This window comes from Parasteatoda tepidariorum, chromosome 8 (assembly GCF_982258835.1).
Source record: "Parasteatoda tepidariorum strain Cologne lab strain chromosome 8, Ptep-v5.0, whole genome shotgun sequence".
In the NCBI taxonomy this organism is placed as follows: Eukaryota; Metazoa; Arthropoda; class Arachnida; order Araneae; family Theridiidae; genus Parasteatoda; species Parasteatoda tepidariorum.
The window spans coordinates 9,472,453-9,496,045 of NC_141762.1; the positions used below are offsets into that span (position 1 = coordinate 9,472,453).

The window sequence follows — 23,593 nt, forward strand, 5'->3', positions numbered from 1 at the left end:
GGATTGCATACATTAGTTTGAATCAATTTGAATTACAGAGTGAAAGAACTTTTAGCACAGTATAAGTTTTAAGTTATAAGCACAGATTAACAGAAATTTTTTTATTATTATTAAATCTGGCATATCCATCTTTTTCCACACATATGGCATACTTGCGACACTTTCAGAGTGGTCTCACAACTCTTTTGGGAGAAAGCATCACTCAAACTCATACTCGGGGATTTGACACATCTGTCACTTTAAAATCAAGACATAAAAAAGGAGTGTAAATTATTGCAACATTAGCTTTGTTGCTCGATTTTTTCTTTTTGCAGATCCCCAATTTAGTCAGGTTACTTACATCTGAAAGAGAGGGAAAGTGTCTGATTAATATTATTTAATATTTCTATTGCAGCATCAATCAGGGTTTACATATAAAGACTAATGGCTTTAAGAACAAGACAATCACAGGACATTACATCACAGCATTTAATAGTTAGTCACAGCACAGATTTTATTATATTTTCTTTACACAACATAAATGACCCCACAGCCAATTGTTCAGTTGGTGTGTGCACTGTTGAGTCACCGTTTACCCTAGAGACAGCCACGAGTCCATGATGGATCATGGAATGTGCATGTTGTGTTATCCCCACGCTGACTTTTAATGATGAGCCAGTACATGTTGATGTGTTTGTCCATTGTTCAGGTTTGATTGCACTGTTCCCAGTTTTTTAGTATCTAATCAACTAAATTCTGTCGACATCACCAGTTCCTTAATGAATATTATTTTCTAAACCTTTTACAAGAATAAAAAATAAAATCATAAATTAATTTTCTAAACTTATTAGTATCTAGATCAAACATTAAATTAGTTTTTATTTAGAATGCAATAAATGCCACTGATAAAAACAAAAGTAATAAATATTTTTGAAATAATCAAAGTAAAAGAATATATATTATTAATAAAAGAGGAATATACTAACTGGTAGGGCACTGTCTTTTCCTTAACCACGGTGTGATTAAAGACAAATACTGATAAACATTAAAAGATCATTTAATTCATTCTGACTTTAATTATTTTATTAATACTGTAATAATTTATAAACAGTGCTGCACTAACAGTAAACAATCCATACTATAACAATACAGTTGGGGAAAAAAAACTCACAATGATTAAGGTATAATGCCACTGTTAAAAATATACAATTCTCCGAATAATCAAAACATTATAGTAATAAAAGAGAAAGATACTAACTGAGACACTCATATTAGCTTCTGTTAAGTCTAGATCTCATTTAAGCTAACAAAGAATAGAATTAGATCAATCTCCGTGCAATCTAAAATTTTTTATAATCTCTTTTAGTGTTGAACATATACCCATTGCTATTTAGAAATAGCAATTGGCATTACTCATTAGCGTTATTAGCATTATTCATTTAGTATATTTTACCAAAGGCATTTAAAGTGGAAGAGTATTTATAATTCAGGTACAATGCTCTAAACAATCTTCCCTCTGTCCTTTAAGGGTAGAACCAGAATCATTGAGAGAGAGAACTAGTCATAAAATATTCTATTGCATCTAAAAAATTTTCTGCATTGTGTAAAGTAGCACAGATAAGAATATTAGAAAAAAACACTCTCTACTGAATATTTTTCTTTACAGCATCATAGTACTAAATCTGTTCAAGTACTGTCAGGGATCTGTCCAGACATTCTGTAAAAGGTCCGTACTTGTAAAATTGGAAAAAAATTACTTGTAATTTGTGAATATAAAATAAACGTTAAGTCACATTCTTTCAACCAGGGTCCTGCTTTTGTGAATTTGTGCAAATAGGGTCTGTTATTGCAAAAAAAAAAAAAAAAAAAAAAAACTTTTTCAAGGAGTTTTTAAATTGTAAAGACTTACAAGATTATGTCCAACACTGTAAAATTATAATTAAAAAAATTATAATTTAAAAAATAAACAGCAATTGCTGCTACTAAATTAGAGATGCAACATACAAATATTTGGTATTTTGCCTATACTGCTGAACGCAGAATATTCATTTCGGACGAATAAAGGAAGAAGTGTCTGCCGAAGACAAAATTTATTTAGATTACATCTGTCGTTCCCCCCCCCCGGGAAGGGCTTATTCGATTAACAAAACAATAATGAAGATAAACGAATTTTTGAAGGGTCTGAGTAAAGGATAAATTATTTTGTGAATAGTTGGTTAACGGACCCAAATCTCTTCTAAACAGATATCTGACTGTGACTACTCTTTCTTATTTGTATGGGATGAGTTCTGGTTATCTGGCTAAATGTCAAGACAAGATTACAATATTTTTATATTATTAGTATATAAAGTTGTGTATAAATACACTTCTTTTTTTAGCAACTTTGCTATGCATTCTTCAAAGATGTTTGCCAGTTGAATATGACCCTGGCAGTTTAAATGTATGTGATCTTAACCAATACATTCATCCACAGATAAAGCTGATTCACAGAACATTAGCCCAAGTAAAATTCACAAAGTTTTAATTACTTCATTGAATCGCTTTATAGTGACGTTTTCAAGATTAACAAAATGTTGATGCATACGCTGATCTTTCAGCAAGAGAAATTTCTAAACTCTTCGTTCGAGAAAAACAACTCAGAAATATTTCTGTATTGTGATCTGCCGTGCCAACTACAATCGCCAAGGTGCTAAACAGATTTTAAACTTGCAAATTTAATAACAAAAAAAAAAAACACATGTAGATAGTTGTTCGGGGGTGGTTACGAGTTATACCTTCTGAGTTCCCTTCTCTTTTTATTAGTTCCTGGCGGCTGGCTACCCAGAATTATTCTTCCACAGATAACCAAACAAAATCTCCCCAATAACCCCACAAATTTTATTAACCACACAAGCCAGTTTTTTAAAGTTGGGCATTGTACCCAATTGCACATCATTAGTTCCTTTATTTTTAAGAAAAGCAAAATAAACTATTATTTTATAGCACAACCATAAGTAATATTAATAAAAAAATAAATAAGTATCTGAATTAGAATAGTTACACAAGATACTAACAATGCCAACAAATGGTTTAGATACATAATCATTAAATATGTAAATAAATTACATTTCAACTTACCAACATGAATTAAGACAAAAACACAATCGTCCCTTCACAACTGCACACTTAATTTGTCCACACCGATTCCAGGGTGTGCAAACATCGATATCCCATTTTCATTCAGCATTTAAGTAATTAGCCAAATACTTCTCCAAGGAATCACCTAGTAAAAAAGTATTTTATGAAGAGAAAGTAGAAATATGAAAAGTTTGCTTTACATTGTCCACGTAAACTGTCAAAAATCTTAGGGTAATGAAAAAAATACAATTATAGATATAGTTTGAGAAGTTAAATAATTGAAAAAATTCAATTTCATATTAATATCCAATAAAGATAACTTAAATTTAAGATAACTTGCTAATCTGAATTATCTTCTAATTTATTATAGTATTTGTATTATGTATTTTAAATAAAACAAATTATTGAGTACAAATTGTTTTGCACATAATTATGATACACCTATAGAATAAAAAATTTTTTTGAAAGTATGCATGCTCATAATTTATTCAATAGTTAAGACAACCTAAAAGAATAATAATGAATGCAGTAACTGTGAATGATAATGATAAATATTATCTAAATTTGTTCCATTTCTCTCAGAATTTTTTTTTAGATTAGTTTACAATAAAATTGAAACAAATTATTTTAGACATGATCAAAACCCTCTTCACTATTTTTAAGAAAATTCAATATTAATCTTTCTATATATAATAAATTTTAATTAGCAATATATTTCATAGAAAAAAAAGATACCTCTGTATTATGTCACTAAAATAAACATAAATCAAGTAATTCAACTAAATGAAATTTCACTACTAGACTGCTTCACACAATTTCGGAAGATCAAACAAAGGATTTCTAAGGAAGCAGAGAAAAACTTTGATAAATGAATTTTTATAACGATTTTCTTAAAATACATACATTTTACAAACTATTTACTTCAAAATCTAACGCGTGGTATTCACAGATATTTAATAAAATTCAATAATCTTTTTAAAAATTTCATGTAATTTTTTATATACTGCTATGAAACGTACACTAATATTATAAATCTTTAATTAATAAGAATTACCTGTAATTAAAACTTTCATGATGATAAAATATGAAATCCCGCGCAGCCAAATACAGAAAATGGCTTCCTCTAACAATAGCTTTTGTTTAAACAACGCCAATTGCTTTGGCGAAAAAGTTTGGTCACACAATCAATATAGGGTTATAAGAAGATTGATGGATAAAAGCTAGCGTCAAGCTCACTCCGCCCAGTTACCAATTCCTAAATTGACCAAATATCAATTTAACCATTAGCGCCATCACCCTTAGCTTTACACGATCACCCATCCGGGTCTCTATCTTTTAAGGAATTGGTAACTAATTTTAAACCATAGTTTCTACTACAGAATGGCAACAAGGAAATGATAACGTCGGATCAATGGGCTTTTCGCATTGTGATTGGCTGTTGACTATCACTCATGGTTGCAAGAATTTGGGAAGTTATCGCGTTTATTGTGAATTAAAATAAAAATTTCAATAATTTTGTGCACGCCTGTCTGTGTTCTCGCGTAATCTCGTATTTGGTGTGATGAAACAATTGGTTCATTGATGGATTGTGTTTACATTTATTTCGTAAACAGACACTGGAAAAGAGGAGATTTGTGTTTAAAAAAGAAATTAGGCGAAAATGTTTTCGAATTTTTAGATATTTATAAATGTAACAATAAAAATGAATGTTTTCTTTGCTATGTTTATTATTTGTTTTTAAATAAAAGTATGTCATTTTGATATTAAGAGTATGTTCTTAATACTTTGCTCTTAATACTTTTAAATTAAGTATTCTCTTATAAAAGCTTAGCTGCAATATTTATATAATTTTCTTACATTCTGTTGTAAGGAAAAGAAAATTTGGATCTAAATTAAAAGAATAATTATGCCATGTAATGTCTAATCATCCTATGCATATTTCCTAACATTTGTACTTAATTATTAAGCATTATAATTGTAACATAAAAAATAATTCAGGAGTAAAGTTCAAATTGATGTTTAAGTGTTTATATATTATGTTTATTCGACATTAAAAGTGTTTCTACTTCTAACATTTTATAAATGAATTTGTAACCCGCAGTTTTAATAAAATAAAATTATCGCTAGTTAATAAAACTATGGCAAGCGAAAAATTATCGGTAAAATTTTTATGTGGTTATCAATTATTATGTATTTATTTGGAAGTAATGAAAAGTAATAATATATTTGTGAATCTAAGCACATCATGATAAGCAATAATATTGAAATGATAAAAATTCTGTGGAAATAACAATAATATTGGAAATGAAAAAAATTCATGTTACATGAAATTTATTTTCGAATAGTTGACTACTTACTTTCATGATGATAGATTAGATTTTTGATTGCATATTATTTACTGCTGTGTATTAAGAGTTAGGTCAAATGTGCATCAAGTGGCAGTATAAAAATGTTGCTTTTTTTAAACTTACCACTACTTTATTAGAAAAACAATTTTGTAACAATCAAATAATAAATATATAAAAATCTATATTTGAAGCATATAAGAGTAAAATTGTTTATTTTTTGATTTAGAAACTATCAATCAAAAAGATCCTTTAAAATTTGAATTATATTTATATAATAAGTAGAAAGAAATATTAGCAAAGGAAAAATTTCATAATGAGTCATTGAACAATATATCAATCACTTTTGAACTGACCCCCCTACTATTTTAATGAAATTTGGTGGAACATGCACACATGATAAAGTAAACAATTCGAACAGTTTTTAATTTGAAATTTGTCCAAGTTATAAACACTTGAAAAAATAAAATTTTCACTGAAAAAACCACTAACTTGCATACATATAAATAACTGTATTTTTTTTTTACTTAAAAAAAGTTACTTTAAGAACTTTTATTTTATAATTTACTTTTTTTTTACTTTAGAAGAAAGTAAATGGTGTTTAAAAAAAGATTTGAAACACCATTGCAATAAACCTTTCATTTGATACCTTATATGACTTTCTGAGGCTAGGTCAACTTTCAAAGCAACCTGATTTGACCTGTGATATGTGGTCTCAAAGAATTATGAAAGAAATATTTTTTTTTAACTGCAACATTCTTCTACACCTTTCAAATTTGTAGCATAGAAATTGAAATTTAAGAAAAAAAAAGAAACATTAATTATTGCAAACCAAAATTTTTATTAATTGAAAGTGGTATGCTGTACAACTTTTTTCCCCTTTAAGACATTTCATACAATATACATGGAAAACTGAGTAAAAAGCCTAAAATTCTTAAACCAATATATAAATCAATGATCATTCATACCAAAAGTAGTATTTATCCCATACTTTTGTCTCCTAAAATGTATCGAAAAAAACATTTTTATTTTTAGCAAGTGTATTATATTTTTCTTATTAAAAAATGGTTTACCTTTTGATATGCAAAAAATATGTGAAATAGTTACAAGATATGAATAACATTTATTTCATAGAAAATATTTTTTAAAATTATGATTATTAACTCTGTTACAATATGTTATGAACAGAATTAGTAATTTTTTAAACATATAAGCATTATAAAATTTTATGAAATAGTTAGGAATGATGTAGTGGTATTTTTTTGTTAATTATTTTTATCTCATTAGACGGTATGAAAAAATCTTAACCTGTTGTTGTTAGTACTTCAACCTTCTAAATGATCTGTGATTTATTTACTTTCAATATCAAAGGCTTCTGTGGGTACGAGTATGACAGTGAGGGTCCATGAGGCTGTAGAAAACGTATCTTAACTTCTTCGTAGTTTATATTTACATCTAAAATACATCGTATCCACCATTGGCTGTACTGCAAAATTACAACATACCCTCTAATATCTTCTAAGAGCAGTTCTAAAGGATGTAACACCACTGACTGAATCTTACTTTCAGATGAATTTTAATACATTTTCGTTTTAATTGATGTGTGGCTTTCGTGTCTGTTTTCATATATTTTTTTGTGTACCGGAGATTGTGTGGCTTTTCAAAAAAGTGTCTCTATTTCTCACAATCATAATATGATTTTATAATACACAAAATTTGTTTATTGAACACAATATTAAAAAGTGTAAATAATTTACTCTAATTTTTATTTCATCAAAGTTTTTTTTAAAAATTTTTTATAGGATTGCTTTGTGTTGAATGAATATCTAATTTAAATTGGTCTAAATGTTGCTAGCATATATATATAGATTTTTTTTTCTGAAAAAGTTATGTATGAATGCTGAAACATGAAGGAAGAAATTTTTTTTACAGTACAACTATCGTTTTATGTTAAAAGGGCATTTATTTTTTATGCTTTGTTTAGAAACATAAAGAGACCAAAGAACATCTTAAGGGATTGTGGATCTCATTTCAAATCAGCTTAAGTAAATAGAATTAAATTGTTTTTTATTATTTGAATTAACAGTATTTGTTTATGCTTACATGGTTACTGCTACTTTATAGCCTAAAATAATAATTTCTTGTTTTGTAATCAAATGGAGAAGTGTATTATTTCTTCTTAGTCTAAATCAACTACAGTTTAAATGGTCATAAAAAGTATATTTAATTCTTAATTTATTTACCATTTGTATCAATGTTAATGTACTCAAAGTTTGGTATGAAATAAAACCTAATATAAAAAAGAAGCTGCTTTTGTACATAGTCTTAAAAAAAAGCTACAAGTAAAGTAAAGTTTCATTTTTTCATAACATGTTACACATATATAATTTTTTTTTTCATGGCTAAAATAAATTTTCATAAATTTAATACAGAAAATGAGATTTGTTAAATATTTAGTTAATTTTTTACTCATGAAAAAAAAAAAATATATATAATTTTTATTTTATTTGCATGTATAGAATTGGCCTTTTATGTATAATCTGCACTAAGGCTCTTTCTCATACTGTTTAGCAGTTTTGGAATTTTGACATTTTTTTCAAAAAAATTATTGAATATAGCTTTTTTTATTTTATTTATTTTTGTCATTTCTTAGATGACCCTTTGACTATCCTTGGGCTGCAACCCGCAAACAGTAAGCCTATACTTATCCCCATGATTCATGCATAGAATAAAAAGGCATACCCCATTAATTTAACAGTACTTTTTATTATTTATTTTTAATTGTTTATTTGTAAAATCGCTGTTTGAACTCTAATGCACCATTGAAAAAGATTTTCCTTAGAGCATGAGTGGTGAGTTTTCATTGCTTATTACTAAGGAAAATAGTGAGGTTAACTGGTAATCAATAAATAATGTTTCAATTTTGATTTGCTACGTTTTATATATGGATTAATTGTATTTGAAGAGAAGTGTGCTTAGGATAAAGCTCAAACTGGACTGACTCTTTCTAGATGAAATTTCAGTTATAGTTTAATGACAGCATTACCAGAATCGACTACACTGTTCCAAACATCAATGATATTAAAGAAAGCTCATCAATATTTGCAACATGCCTGATAAACCTAGTATGAAACACAAGGATAAAAGCAGCAGAATTTTATTTATTTACTTTTTTTTTCTTCCAGAGTGCCTTCGACATTCTAAATGCTCCTCAATATCGTTTGAACACTAAGTTGTTCTTTTTTTCGTAAAATCTATGCAACTTTTTACAATAGCTCATTCTAAAGAGCGGTCGAAAATATGAGCACAAATGCTATGGCAATTCGCATTTCCGTCGTATCTATGAAGTTAAATTCAAGAATTTAAAAATATTTTCACATTACAGTAAAATTTATTTGTCCAAAACTAATGTTGAAGTTCCTTTAAGAATTAAATATTATTTGTATTTTGTTCATTAATGATTATAAAAAGAAGTGTATTTTAAAAGGTATGAAACATTTTATATCATTCTTAACATCATAATTTTTCAACATAATTTTGAAGAGACGTAGTAATTACAAGAAGTTAAAAAATGATATTTTTAAATTTTAGGTATTAGAAAAGCTATTTATCTTATTAAAATTTAAATTTGATTGTGAAAATTACCTAATTAATAATCACGTAAAATACTGCATATCATACAGGGTGTTCTGTAATTACATCTAACACGTTGTGAAAGCTGCAAATTGATATTTCATAGAGGAGAAAAAATGACAACTTAATCGTATCAGTTAAATTAATTGGTAAATAGGCGGTATGAAAAATAGAAAACCAGTTTGAATGGCCGATGACACACGAACGTGTTAAGTTTTAATCGCCTTCTAAGTTTTGTTTTCTCTAGTAATCACAAGTTTTTAGTCAATCCCACCTTCATCAGTCGTGATTCATTAAATTTTGATTTTTTTTTCCTTGCCAAAATATTAATTTATGACCCTTAATGTGTGTACTCGTTTTTTTACTTAAATTTCATCAAGGATTTTAAAAATATACATTAAGGTTGAACTTTATGAAATGCCCTGTTTAAGTTGAAACCTTTTATTGTTTTTAAATGAAATTATTACGACAACCAGTTTCGACAACAATGATTGTAATAGGATGATTTGAATGCAGTCATCCAACTCCATCCAAACTCAAATATGTTTTGCAGTTTAAGTAATGATATTTAAGAGCTTTAAATCTGACTCTCAAAAAAAAAAAAAAAAAAAAAATCGGGATATTACTGAAAAATATTGTGATTGGAGCGCGTGGTTTTTATTTTATTTCATAATCGTCGTTCAACAGCCGACCCAATTTTGGGTTTACTGTTACCAATGTTCAACAACGTCGCCTTGTAATTTTGTACCCAATCCAGAAGACAAGGGAACTCTTGGATCAAGTGTTGGGAAATTTTTTTTATTGAAACTAACCCGCGTTTGCGTTACACGAAGAAAAAAACCACGAAATCCTATAATCCGTCTACCGTGGAGGATATTTTGCATCAGCACTGTAGTAGGTGCAAGCCGGGTGCGGAATTCGTATCGACCAGCCATTATTGGGATTCGAATCTGGTTCACCTCATTCGGAGGCGAATACTCTTTCCCTTGGTTCCATCTTCACTGAGTATTAACTCTACAGGATGTTCCAATTTTATTGATTGGTACCAATTTTATTGTTTTGTCTAAATTTAGTCATCTTCAAAATGTAAATAGCAATTCGATCGTAATTTAAGGAAATAAACGGTTTTTTTCTCTTAATCCGCAATGATTAATGAGAAGCAACCATGAGGGTTGATCAGCAACGTAAACAAGGGGCGGAACTTTCCAGTTTTTAATTATAAAATTACAAAACAACGGAGTTGAACATTAGTGGTCGTAAACCCAAAAATTGGATCAGCTGTTCTACGACGGATATAAAATAAAATAAAATCTATCTATTATAGGCCTGGATAATAGGGCCCAAGAGTTCGTGGGTTCATCCACAGCCGGCCGAAGACTGCCCGTGTAGTAAATGGTGACTGATGCAAGTTAAATCTATCGAGTTGCAAAGTCCTCCATGTTCCTATAACAAATCAATACCTCTGAGGGTACTGAAACAAAAATTTCCTTGTCTTCTGAATTTCTTCAAAATTACAAGGTTACAGAGTTGAACATTAGGAATCGTAAACCTAAAATTGGGTCGGCTGTTCAACGATGGTTATAAAACAAAATCTATATTTTAAATAAGGCGAGTGAAAAAGTCTTTCTCTCAGTTCAAATAAGGGGAAAAATCAAAACTGTTACTCGAGTAACCAAAAGTAGATTACAAGACAGGATGTGAATATTAAAGTGCAAGAGCGTTTAGTTTAGAATAGTAAATTAAGAAAAAGACTTCGACAAAGGAATAACATAAAAAGATTAGTTGAAGCGCTTTATGTTACACACACACATATATATATAGGGAGGGGGGAGAGACCCCCCCCACTCTATAGGTACTGCCGCGGTCATAATTTTACTTCTTATAATCTTAGCTTAACTAAATTACGCCGAAGGAAAAAAATGTAGCTTTAACTTAAACTAAACTCAGTGGCGCGACAGCCCCTAGGGGGCCAAGGCCTACTGGGCCCATCTCAGTTTTCTTGACATTGGGCTCTGGGGTACAGGAGCAGATGTTCCAGTTAGGTGGTCAGCCGAACGCGGAACCCCAAGTGTTTAGTTCCCAAGCATGCTTGGTACTCATTTGTCTACCCACTTAAGGGATGAAAGGCTGAGTCAACCTTGCCCGGATCCGGTGGCACGGGAGCGCAAAGCACTACCACTCAGCCACCGGGCGCCTAGCTTTAACTTAAGATAATTTAAAATCTGTTCTCCTATTTATATCCAATTATGTGTCCTTTTCGCTCGCACTCACTTGTTTTTTCCTATATTTTAAAAACATGAATGTAATTATAAATGGATGCAGAATTTAACAGAGTATTTATAGTTTGTCTAAGCTAAGAACTCCCCCCGCCACATGGTCTGAGGCCGTCTGCTGCTATGGATACAAGAATAGCGTATTCCATGGAAGGTAGCTAGCCGACCGGCCTGTGGAGGGGTTAGGGAACTGCCTTTGCACCAGAAAGGTTCTGGGATCGAATCCCGGGTAAGGCATGGATGTTCTTTTCTTCTCTGTACTATCTGTCCTTACTGTGGGAGCAACGTTGGCCCACCTAATATGGTGCCCTTGTAAGAGAGGCCAACAAATCTGCCCTGTTAATGTCCGAATTGACGAACAATATTAGCACAGGAGGGCATTGGGGGGGGAGGGAAGGTAGCTTCTCTTCACTCTAGGGCTAACACAATAGACTGGAAAAAAAGTCCTCTTACTCTCGCTGAATCTTAGCCAAAATCTGTCCTAAGCAATGACCCCACATCCCTTGAAATAGTTAGACCTCGTTACCATAGTCACCGCCAAGGGTCTTGACAAATGGTTAGGCGAGTTTTTACTTTAGACCAGTGATTCTCAACCACTGTGCCGCGGCACTTTTGTGTGCCGCCAAATTCTTAAAATGTGCCGCCAAATATTAGAAATGATACAATAAAAATTATAATGCTTTTTTTATTACAAGTAAAGTTTAAATTAAAGAAAAGTCTATAGATATATATTATTATATATATACTTTTTATAATTTTTCCGCACTTTAACCGCGTGAACATCTCTTTGTGGGCGATTGTCTTGTTTCTGACAATCTTAAAATAAGAAGGAAGTGTTTAAATTGTGTTTGACACACAATTTGAAAAAATGTTGAAATTAGTAGGAAATTTAATGACTATTAAAATTATTAATTAACAAAGGCTAAAACAAGCTAAATACTAACTTCCAAGCGAAAATGAAAGCTAATCATTAAGGTAAGCCATGCAATTAATAGTTATAAAAACAAATTAACAAAGGATGACTAGCAAAAAAAAAAGAAAAGCTAGCAATTAATAATTAGCAAAAAACTAACAGTTAATAACTATGGAAAACAAGCTAACAATTAATAACTAGTAAAAAAAAAAGACTGTTACTAACTAATAAAAAATTAGTCGAAAGAAATGATTAATCCCTTAATAAATGTGCTTTTGTAGTACATATTATTTTATTTCACATTCAAAACTATTATCACAAACTATTTAACACAGTGTATTATAGGTAAGTAAACAACTTTTAAACTAATTTTTTTCATTGTGTGCCGTCAAATTTCGAAATCGTTAAAAGTGTGCCGCCACAAAAAAAAGGTTGAGAATCACTGCTTTAGACAAACTATACATTAACTAGTTCATTAAACATTTTTTTAGAAAAAATTGCACGTTGAGACATAAAGGTTTGCCACCCCTGGACTAAACCATCCGACAGAGAGCAATGAAATTTGGCATACTAATAGTTCGTCGCACGAAGGTTACTGTTCACATTAAAACATTATATTACAAACCGTTCGAGCGAAAAACGGATTGGAACTTTCTTGCGTCATGTCCACTTAATTACATGTCGGATAATCGAATAACAAGCTTACACGAATGGAACCAAATCATTTTGTATGCAACTAATGTTAAACTTCCCCGTTTAAACTGACATTCTTTGTTTTTTGTCCCCGCCTAATTGCATGAAGAAGAGGTACTGAAATGAAAAAAATTTGTTTATTTTGGAGAAATGCTTCACTAACTAAAATGAAATTTTCGTTTTTCAGTTAAGATAAGGATACAATAGGTGGTCACTTCAAAAGGGTCCTGTTCATTAGTTGGTCTAAACAGGTGTTAGGGGTAAAATTGAAAAAAAAAATCTAATCTTGCTGCTAGTTATACATTGAAGTGAGCGACGAGTGTTTTACCCCTCTTTGAATTATAGTTTGTTTACGGTAAGAACTCCCCCCGCCACTAAATATGAGGCCGTCTGCTGCTAAGGAAACAAGAATAGCGAATTTCAGGGAGGGTAGCTTCTCTTTACTTTAGGGCAGTGTTTCCCAAACTTATGACTTTTGTGTACCCTTTCTAAATTTTTCGTAATGCTGTGTACCACTAATAAAAAAATGAGTGTATTTTTTACTATAAAAAAAATTGCACAAAAGTTAAAAATCACAACTGGCTGTTGACACCACTAATTATTAACTGCAAACTCCGCAAAAAATAGCAAATAGAAAAATACGTAATCGTAAATTTTCATGGCTAGCTTTGTTTTTAAATAAGTTTGTTTGAAATGTTCGTTTATTGCAAGATATTTCGCATAAGGACGCGTACCCTCGCTAAACTGTTCCCGTACCCCTGGGGGTACGCGTACCACACTTTGGGAAACACTGCTTTAGGGCAATATGAAGAAAAATGATTCCCTTTCTCTCCCCCACCCGAGACAAAATATATCCTAAATAGTGACCCACACCCCTATTTGAAATAGTTATACCTTGTTACCATAGTCACCCCCACAGGTCCAGACGAATAGGGGAGTTCTTACTTTAGACAAATTGTACTTACTTACACATCATTTAGAATTTTAAAAAGGTACAGAGTGATTTGTTTTGTAGTCAAGATTTGTGGTCCCCTCCTGGTGCGCTATTAGCTTTCATAAGAAAAAATTTCAAAAACGTAACAAATCAGTATACAGTGTGTCTTTCTCTTAAGTAAGAATAATTATTGCTTAATCCAGAGAATAACTCTGAGAATGATTGCAAGTTCAGCGAGAAAAGGATGGATTTGAATTAATAGAGGGGGGGGGGCAATGAATCTGGGAAACGATATATTAAAAAAAATTCCAAACTAAAACAGCTCATTAATTTGGAAATTCTCAAGACGAGGTTAGAAAAAAAAAATTTAAAATAAATAATCTGACTATACGTTTGAGAGGAATACGCAATTATTCATGAAAGTCTTAATAGAAACTGAAAGGGAAAATCTAATTTTGATAAATTGACGAATTAAACGGGTATAAAAATAGTCTTCAATTATAGATTTTTTCGGAAGGGATCAAATAATATTTTAGTACCTATATATTATACTATTCACTAATATTGATTTATTTTTATATAACTTTAAATGACATTTATATTTTATGATACTAACACAGATACTATTAATCAAAATTGTTTATTGATCATAAAACTAAGTTTATTTAATCAAAACACTATAATTTGCATTAAATACCATTAAAAATAAAATTTCGCAGAAATTTAGGATAGAATATTGCACTATCCTTTTAATCGAATAACCCGCTCAATTGCATAGATTTGGCTGGAACTGATGATATTCCTTTAAGCGGGGTTGACTGGTTAAGCCTTAGCCGTTGTTTCCTCAAAAATCTTAAAGATAACATCATTGATACTCTATTTAATAACAATAAGAAAGAGTTATTGCTTGTACTTTATTTAGTTTTTTTTTCTCGCTACGTCATAATTTCAATCAACAACAGTTCCGCAATTGACTGATTGTTGACACGTTCTCAGCAGATCACCGAAGTCGAGCATAACTGGCTGCTGTCAGCGTGCGGGTGAAAAACTACTTGGATCAATCTGTGAAGGGACCGAGGGTGTGAGGTATTGGTTCTCGTTAAAATGTTATACGTAAGTACTTGACTTCACGCGCATGTCGTCGGTCTATCGAAGCGAAGGGAGCCTCACCTCGGCAGAGTTCAAAATTGTGATGGCATGCCTTCAGATGATTGTCAGGAATGTTTACCAGACCGTTACCAATAGCCCATTGAGCAGCTTTAGTGCGACGTAAACAACAACAATGAAAAAAAAAATTTACGTGGTAGCACTATGTCACCAAATTATCTCTGAAGTTATCTGAAATCACGTATTTAATTTGTCACGTCTGTCAAAATATGTTTCGGTATAAGTAAATAATTTAAAAACAGCGGTAATTAAAATTAAAAAAAAATTCTTTTGCAATGAAAGGCAAAATTAATGGGAAAGTGGTACTAATTTGCTTAGGAAAAACGTAGAAAATTACTTCAGTTTTATTAACAGCTGTCCCTCTTTTCTTTTTCTCTGGCCTTTTAATTCCTAGTAAGAATATGTATATATATTTTTTTGGTATTCTCTCTTTAAAAATAAAAAGTCAAACAGCTGATAAAAAATATTTGTTAGATTACGGAATTATATATTTTACTGAAATATAAAATTCAAAATAATTAGTTTGGAAAAATCTTTTTTTGATTCATATTCAAAAATGTATTAATGATTTTGTAAATTAAAGAAGTTTCAATTATAAATAACTGTTTCGCTAAGATTTAAATAACTGCATATTTGTTAAATTGTTTGGAAGTGAACCGCGTTTGAAATATTTGATTTTTTATGCAGGAAAAGACATGGTGTTTCACGTTATATTTCATCTCACCAAATATTATTAAACTTCTAAATTTATTTCTCACCTATCCTGACATGAATAAATACAAAGAAATAATGAAAAAAAATATATTTAATGAAAATTCTGAGTCAAAGTGTTAATGCTGACGCTCAGTTCATTTAAGTAATGTAATAGATGCATATTGAAATACTAAAAAGTAAGCCATTATGTTACAAAATGCAACATTTATGGAGTTCAGGTACTTATTCGTATAGATTAATCGTAAACAAGCGCCATACTATTATTGTCGCCAATGATGCTTAATTAATATGGGCAATTCCTATTATATAAATTAAAAAAATTACTTATTTACAAAAATTCCAAGTTAATGGTTAATTTCGATATTATGCCTAGTAATGTTGAATACAGTTAATCTCAATTTTAATGGGCTGAACAACAAAAAACAGGTTTTGTTATGTTTTTGCTTATTAATTTTGTCAGTATATACCGTTCAGTTTTGTCCACGATTTCATTGGGTTGTTCAGTACCGAGTTATTGTTTTTTTGATTTTATTAATCCTGTTCGAAGAGTGGATATTTAGCTAGTTGAAAATAAAAAAAAGTTTAATTACAGTTCGTTAAAAATAAGTTAACTAACGCTTTTCGTTTCCCGAAACTCTTGTTTTTTTCTCAGGTCAAGAGCTAGCCCTTGTACAATACTTATCAATATTTTAGTCAAATAACTTCTAAACGTACTATTGGACGTATTTTCAAAATTTTAATTAAATATAGTAGCATTAAATTCTAACTTGAGATTCATTTAAACTGAAATAGTTGCAGTGTTATAGTAGTAGCACCTTGGATACATATGTACTATAAAATAGTATCTTTCTCTTGATATACATCTTCAAGAAAGAATAAATAAATGAGATAAATTTTCTTTTGAATATATTTATTTTTAGTGGTAAGAGTACAGCATATGTAAAAAGTATAAAAAAGGAAGAAAAAAAAAATTTATTCAAGTTGGATCTGAGAATTTGAAGCACGTATATTTGTTTTTGTTCTTACACAATAGACAGAGTATGGTAGCTAGCTTGACTCTATGAAGGTGCTTGCAGATGCAATCATATAAGGTCTATGACCACTATCAGTGGCATCATCCTGAGAAAAAGAGCAGCTAAGTCTTTCTTTATAACTATTGCATAGCTGCCAACCTTATGAATCAAAAATGAGGAACACTATATGCGACAAAATTATACGCACTAATTACGAGAGTAAGATAAAAATTTAATTATTAAATCATAACATTAATAGACATACATTTAAATATGTAAATTAGTAAAACAAAACTATAAACACTATCTTTTGTGGGAAACTTATAATAGTAATGTTTTATAATTAGGAATACCGGTATAATATATTAAAAACAAACATTATTAATATATAATTATTTATCTCCAAATTATAAAACACTGGTAAATAATAATCTACATCATAAACAAATATTTCTGATGCAAGTGTTTAAATACTACAAAAAAAAAATTTCCAAAAATAATAATTTAGTGAAATAATCAGCAACAGACAGCTATTGGAATAATATTTTCCAATAAAAAGCTACTAAAAATTACTTTAGCACAATAATCACAGGATGCATGCTTGTGGCGATAAGAAAAAAGGATTGGTTTAAAATTAAAAATTTTATGAAAATTCAGAATTTTTATAAAAATATCAGATTGGATTTAAAAATTAGGAACAAATCCGAAAAATTCTGAACAGTTGGCAGCTATGCTATTGTCTGCTTAGTCATCTGTAAAATAAAAGCATTTTTCTAGATAAAAAAATAGAAATCATGTTACTTTAAAATTCTACAGTGGATCAGAATCCAATCAAAGACTTCACAGGGTGGCCACTCAAATCCGATTTCAAATTTCCCTGATTTTTCCAGGTTTTCCAGATAAAAATCATAAAATTTCCAGGTTTTTGTTTCTTTTTTCATATAAAGTATAGGATGTGTACAAGAAAAGTGTCGATATTATAAAATATTTTATTCAAAATGTTATTTTTTTAACATATCATCTTGAAAAAAATAATTAATTTGGGCAATTTTCAAGATTTTTTAAAATTTATTTTTTAATGTTTTGGTACAAAATATCGAATCAAAAATCATATTGGCCAACAAAAGAGTAAAATTAAATATAAATATATAGTTGGTTCTTAAAAAAACATTTTTTTAAAAAAATATGTTATAAAAGGTTAAAATGAAATAGAAAAAATTAGCATTAATGCAACAATTGTAACGATTTGTCGACAAACATTGCTGTTAGCGATTGTAAAAAAATGTGTGATTGGTTGGTTTGCTGAGAAAAATAATTCAGATTTCTTTGATTGGGAGTAGAAAAGCTTTCAGAAAAAGACTGCGATATAAAATCTATTATTAAATTATAACCAACTAATTTTTGGAGAATTTTATAAAGTTAAAAATACAAAAACATTTTGTCAAAATAGAAAAAAAAATTACCACCAAAGCATTGGAACAAAGTTGAGCCATAAATGGATTCAGCCCAAGGAGAGAATTTAAAAAAAAAAAAAAGAAGCTAATATCCTAATCCCTTTTTCCACCCCCACCAGAATCTTGCCTAAATTGCACAGTCCCATAGCAGTCAAAGGTTTCTACATTCGTTTAGCAACTGTGTGAGAATTTTATGTGGCATTCTAGTTTAACAGAGCTGTAATGGAGCAAATTTTGATGCAAGCAAAGTATAGCTAAGTTGATGATATTTCAAATGTTTGGCGATACATTTCCGTTTAAAAAAAGTGGGTATAATGGATGAAATAATTTAAATTAAGAAAATTAGTAAATAATTTAAATTAGTGAAATTAAAAAAATTATCAAAGAAAAATTTCCAGCTTTTCTTTAAAATTCCCTGATTTTTCCAGGTTTTTATCCAAATTTCCCTGATATTTCCAGGTTTTTTCCAGTATAAAAAAATTCCCTGATAATTCCAGGTTTTCAAGGTTTTCCAGGTGGGTGGCCACCCTGACTTCAGTTATATTAATAACTGACAACCGTGCCGGAAAATAAAGAGCTTAATTATTTCTATGAATTTAAAAAATATACAATTATATTTAATACATATAGCAAAATCAATGACTGAAATGTTATCTTGTTACGGTACAGAGATATTCTTCAAACTAAATGAGACTCTGCATAAACCATTGTAGAAAATCAAGTCCTGGTAAATATATCTCACAGAAAAGCTTTAAGCAGACAATGCTGTGAGACCATTCCCCGGGACAAACATGAATCATCAGCAGAATCCAGGCAAAAGCTAGAAGAGAACAAGTTGCTTCAAATTAATATTGTAATCAAGATACCTTGTTAAGATTTCAACCAATGGTTAAGTATATAGATAAAAGCACAACTCTTCAAATTGTGAATCTAATAAAGGATTGCATACATTAGTTTGAATCAATTTGAATTACAGAGTGAAAGAACTTTTAGCACAGAAGTATAAGTTTTAAGTTATAAGCACAGATTAACAGAAATTTTTATTAAATCTGGCATATCCATCTTTTTCCATGCATATGGCATACTTGCGACACTTTCAGAGTGGTCTCACAACTCTTTTGGGAGGAAGCATCACTCAAACTCATACTCGGGGATTTGACACATCTGTCACTTTAAAATCAAGACATAAAAAAGGAGTGTAAATTATTGCAACATTAGCTTTGTTGCTCGATTTTTTCTTTTTGCAGATCCCCAATTTAGTCAGGTTACTTACATCTGAAAGAGAGGGAAAGTGTCTGATTAATATTATTTAATATTTCTATTGCAGCATCAATCAGGGTTTACATATAAAGACTAATGGCTTTAAGAACAAGACAATCACAGGACATTACATCACAGCATTTAATAGTTAGTCACAGCACAGATTTTATTATATTTTCTTTACACAACATAAATGACCCCACAGCCAATTGTTCAGTTGGTGTGTGCACTGTTGAGTCACCGTTTACCCTAGAGACAGCCACGTAGGCTTCTTAAAGGCACGAGTCCATGATGGATCATGGAATGTGCATGTTGTGTTATCCCCACGCTGACTTTTAATGATGAGCCAGTACATGTTGATGTGTTTGTCCATTGTTCAGGTTTGATTGCACTGTTCCCAGTTTTTTAGTATCTAATCATCTAAATTCTGTCGACATCGCCAGTTCCTTAATAAATATTATTTTCTAAACCTTTTACAAGAATAAAAAATAAAATCATAAATTAATTTTCTAAACTTATTAGTATCTAGATCAAACATTAAATTAGTTTTTATTTAGAATGCAATAAATGCCACTGATAAAAACAAAAGTAATAAATATTTTTGAAATAATCAAAGTAAAAGAATATATATTATTAATAAAAGAGGAATATACTAACTGGTAGGGCACTGTCTTTTCCTTAACCACGGTGTGATTAAAGACAAATACTGATAAACATTAAAAGATCATTTAATTCATTCTGACTTTAATTATTTTATTAATACTGTAATAATTTATAAACAGTGCTGTACTAACAGTAAACAATCCATACTATAACAATACAGTTGGGGAAAAAAAACTCACAACGATTAAGGTATAATGCCACTGTTAAAAATATACAATTCTCCGAATAATCAAAACATTATAGTAATAAAAGAGAAAGATACTAACTGAGACACTCATATTAGCTTCTCTTAAGTCTAGATCTCATTTAAGCTAACAAAGAATAGAATTAGATCAATCTCCGTGCAATCTAAAATTTTTTATAATCTCTTTTAGTGTTGAACATATACCCATTGCTATTTAGAAATAGCAATTGGCATTATTCATTAGCGTTATTAGCATTATTCATTTAGTATATTTTACCAAAGGCATTTAAAGTGGAAGAGTATTTATAATTCAGGTACAATGCTCTAAACAATCTTCCCTCTGTCCTTTAAGGGTAGAACCAGAATCATTGAGAGAGAGAACTAGTCATAAAATATTCTATTGCATCTAAAAAATTTTCTGCATTGTGTAAAGTAGCACAGATAAGAATATTAGAAAAAAACACTCTCTACTGAATATTTTTCTTTACAGCATCATAGTACTAAATCTGTTCAAGTACTGTCAGGGATCTGTCCAGACATTCTGTAAAAGGTCCGTATTTGTAAAATTGGAAAAAAATTACTTGTAATTTGTGAATATAAAATAAACGTTAAGTCACATTCTTTCAACCAGGGTCCTGCTTTTGTGAATTTGTGCAAATAGGGTCTGTTATTGCAAAAAAAAAAACTTTTTCAAGGAGTTTTTAAATTGTAAAGACTTACAAGATTATGTCCAACACTGTAAAATTATAATTAAAAAAATTAAAATTTAAAAAATAAACAGCAATTGCTGCTACTAAATTAGAGATGCAACATACAAATATTTGGTATTTTGCCTATACTGCTGAACGCAGAATATTCATTTCGGACGAATAAAGGAAGAAGTGTCTGCCGAAGACAAAATTTATTTAGATTACATCTGTCGTTCTCTACCCCCCCCCCCGGGAAGGGCTTATTCGATTAACAAAACAATAATGAAGATAAACGAATTTGTGAAGGGTCTGAGTAAAGGATAAATTATTTTGTGAAATGTCCGCTTTTATGAAAAGATATTTTGTGAATAGTTCGTTAACGGACCCAAATCTCTTCTAAACAGATATCTGACTGTGACTACTCTTTCTTATTTGTATGGGATGAGTTCTGGTTATCTGGCTAAATGTCAAGACAAGATTACAATATTTTTATATTATTAGTATATAAAGTTGTGTATAAATACACTTTTTTTAGCAACTTTGCTATGCATTCTTCAAAGATGTTTGCGAGTTGAATATGGCCCTGGCAGTTTAAATGTATGTGATCTTAACCAATACATTCATCCACAGATAAAGCTGATTCACAGAACATTAGCCCAAGTAAAATTCACAAAGTTTTAATTACTTCATTGAATCGCTTTATAGTGACGTTTTCAAGATTAACAAAATGTTGATGCATACGCTGATCTTTCAGTAAGAGAAATTTCTAAACTCTTCGTTCGAGAAAAACAACTCAGAAATATTTCTGTATTGTGATCTGCCGTGCCAACTACAATCGCCAAGGTGCTAAACAGATTTTAAACTTGCAAATTTAATAACAAAAAAAAAACACATGTAGATAGTTGTCCGGGGGTGGTTACGAGTTATACCTTCTGAGTTCCCTTCTCTTTTTATTAGTTCCTGGCGGCTGGCTACCCAGAATTATTCTTCCACAGATAACCAAACAAAATCTCCCCAGTAACCCCACAAATTTTATTAACCACACAAGCCAGTTTTTTAAAGTTGGGCATTGTACCCAATTGCACATCATTAGTTCCTTTATTTTTAAGAAAAGCAAAATAAATTATTATTTTATAGCACAACCATAAGTAATATTAATAAAAAAATAAATAAGTATCTGAATAAGAATAGTTACACAAGATACTAACAATGCCAGCAAATGGTTTAGATACATAATCATTAAATAATTAAATAAATTACATTTCAACTTACCAACATGAATTAAGATAAAAACATAATCGTCCCTTCACAACTGCACACTTAATTTGTCCACACCGATTCCAGGGTGTGCAAACATCGATATCCCATTTTCATTCAGCATTTAAGTAATTAGCCAAATACTTCTCCAAGGAATCACCTAGTAAAAAAGTATTTTATGAAGAGAAAGAAGAAATATGAAAAGTTTGCTTTACATTGTCCACGTAAACTGTCAAAAATCTTAGGGTAATGAAAAAAATACAATTATAGATATAGTTTGAGAAGTTAAATAATTGAAAAAATTCAATTTCATATTAATATCCAATAAAGATAACTTAAATTTAAGATAACTTGGTAATCTGAATTATCTTCTAATTTATTATAGTATTTGTATTATGTATTTTAAATAAAACAAATTATTGAGTACAAATTGTTTTGCACATAATTGTGATACACCTACAGAATAAAATTTTTTTTTTTGAAAGTATGCATGCTCATAATTTATTCAATAGTTAAGACAACCTAAAAGAATAATAATGAATGCAGTAACTGTGAATGAAAATGATAAATATTATCTAAATTTTTTCCATTTCTCTCAGAATTTTTTTTTAGATTAATTTACAATAAAATTGAAACAAATTATTTTAGACATGATCAAAACCCTCTTCACTATTTTTAAGAAAATTCAATATTAATCTTTCTATATATAATAAATTTTAATTAGCAATATATTTCATAGAAAAAAAAGATACCTCTGTATTATGTCACTAAAATAAACATAAATCAAGTAATTCAACTAAATGAAATTTCACTACTAGACTGCTTCACACAATTTCGGCAGATCAAACAAAGGATTTCTAAGGAAGCAGAGAAAAACTTTGATAAATGAATTTTTATAACGATTTTCTTAAAATACATACATTTTACAAACTATTTACTTCAAAATCTAACGCGTGGTATTCACAGATATTTAATAAAATTCAATAATCTTTTTAAAAATTTCATGTAATTTTTTTATATACTGCTATGAAACGTACACTAATATTATAAATCTTTAATTAATAAGAATTACCTGTAATTAAAACTTTCATGATGATAAAATATGAAATCCCGCGCAGCCAAATACAGAAAATGGCTTCCTCTAACAATAGCTTTTGTTTAAACAACGCCAATTGCTTTGGCGAAAAAGTTTGGTCACACAATCAATATAGGGTTATAAGAAGATTGATGGATAAAAGCTAGCGTCAAGCTCACTCCGCCCAGTTACCAATTCCTAAATTGACCAAATATCTCACCCATCCATAG

The 23,593-nt window shown here is 29.8% G+C and overlaps 2 long non-coding RNA genes across 2 annotated transcripts; both read right to left on the minus strand.

Moving 5' to 3' along the window:
- Positions 1 to 86: 86 nt before the first annotated feature.
- Positions 87 to 4,351, minus strand: LOC147805270 (uncharacterized). Its single transcript, XR_015428624.1, has 3 exons — positions 4,151 to 4,351; positions 3,097 to 3,241; positions 87 to 342 (listed from the first exon to the last, which is right to left on the minus strand). It is a non-coding gene; the product is annotated as an uncharacterized LOC147805270 (long non-coding RNA).
- A 13,497-nt stretch (positions 4,352 to 17,848) lies between these two features.
- LOC147805271 (uncharacterized) lies at positions 17,849 to 23,518 on the minus strand. Its single transcript, XR_015428625.1, has 2 exons — positions 23,361 to 23,518; positions 17,849 to 22,448 (listed from the first exon to the last, which is right to left on the minus strand). It is a non-coding gene; the product is annotated as an uncharacterized LOC147805271 (long non-coding RNA).
- Positions 23,519 to 23,593: the final 75 nt, after the last annotated feature.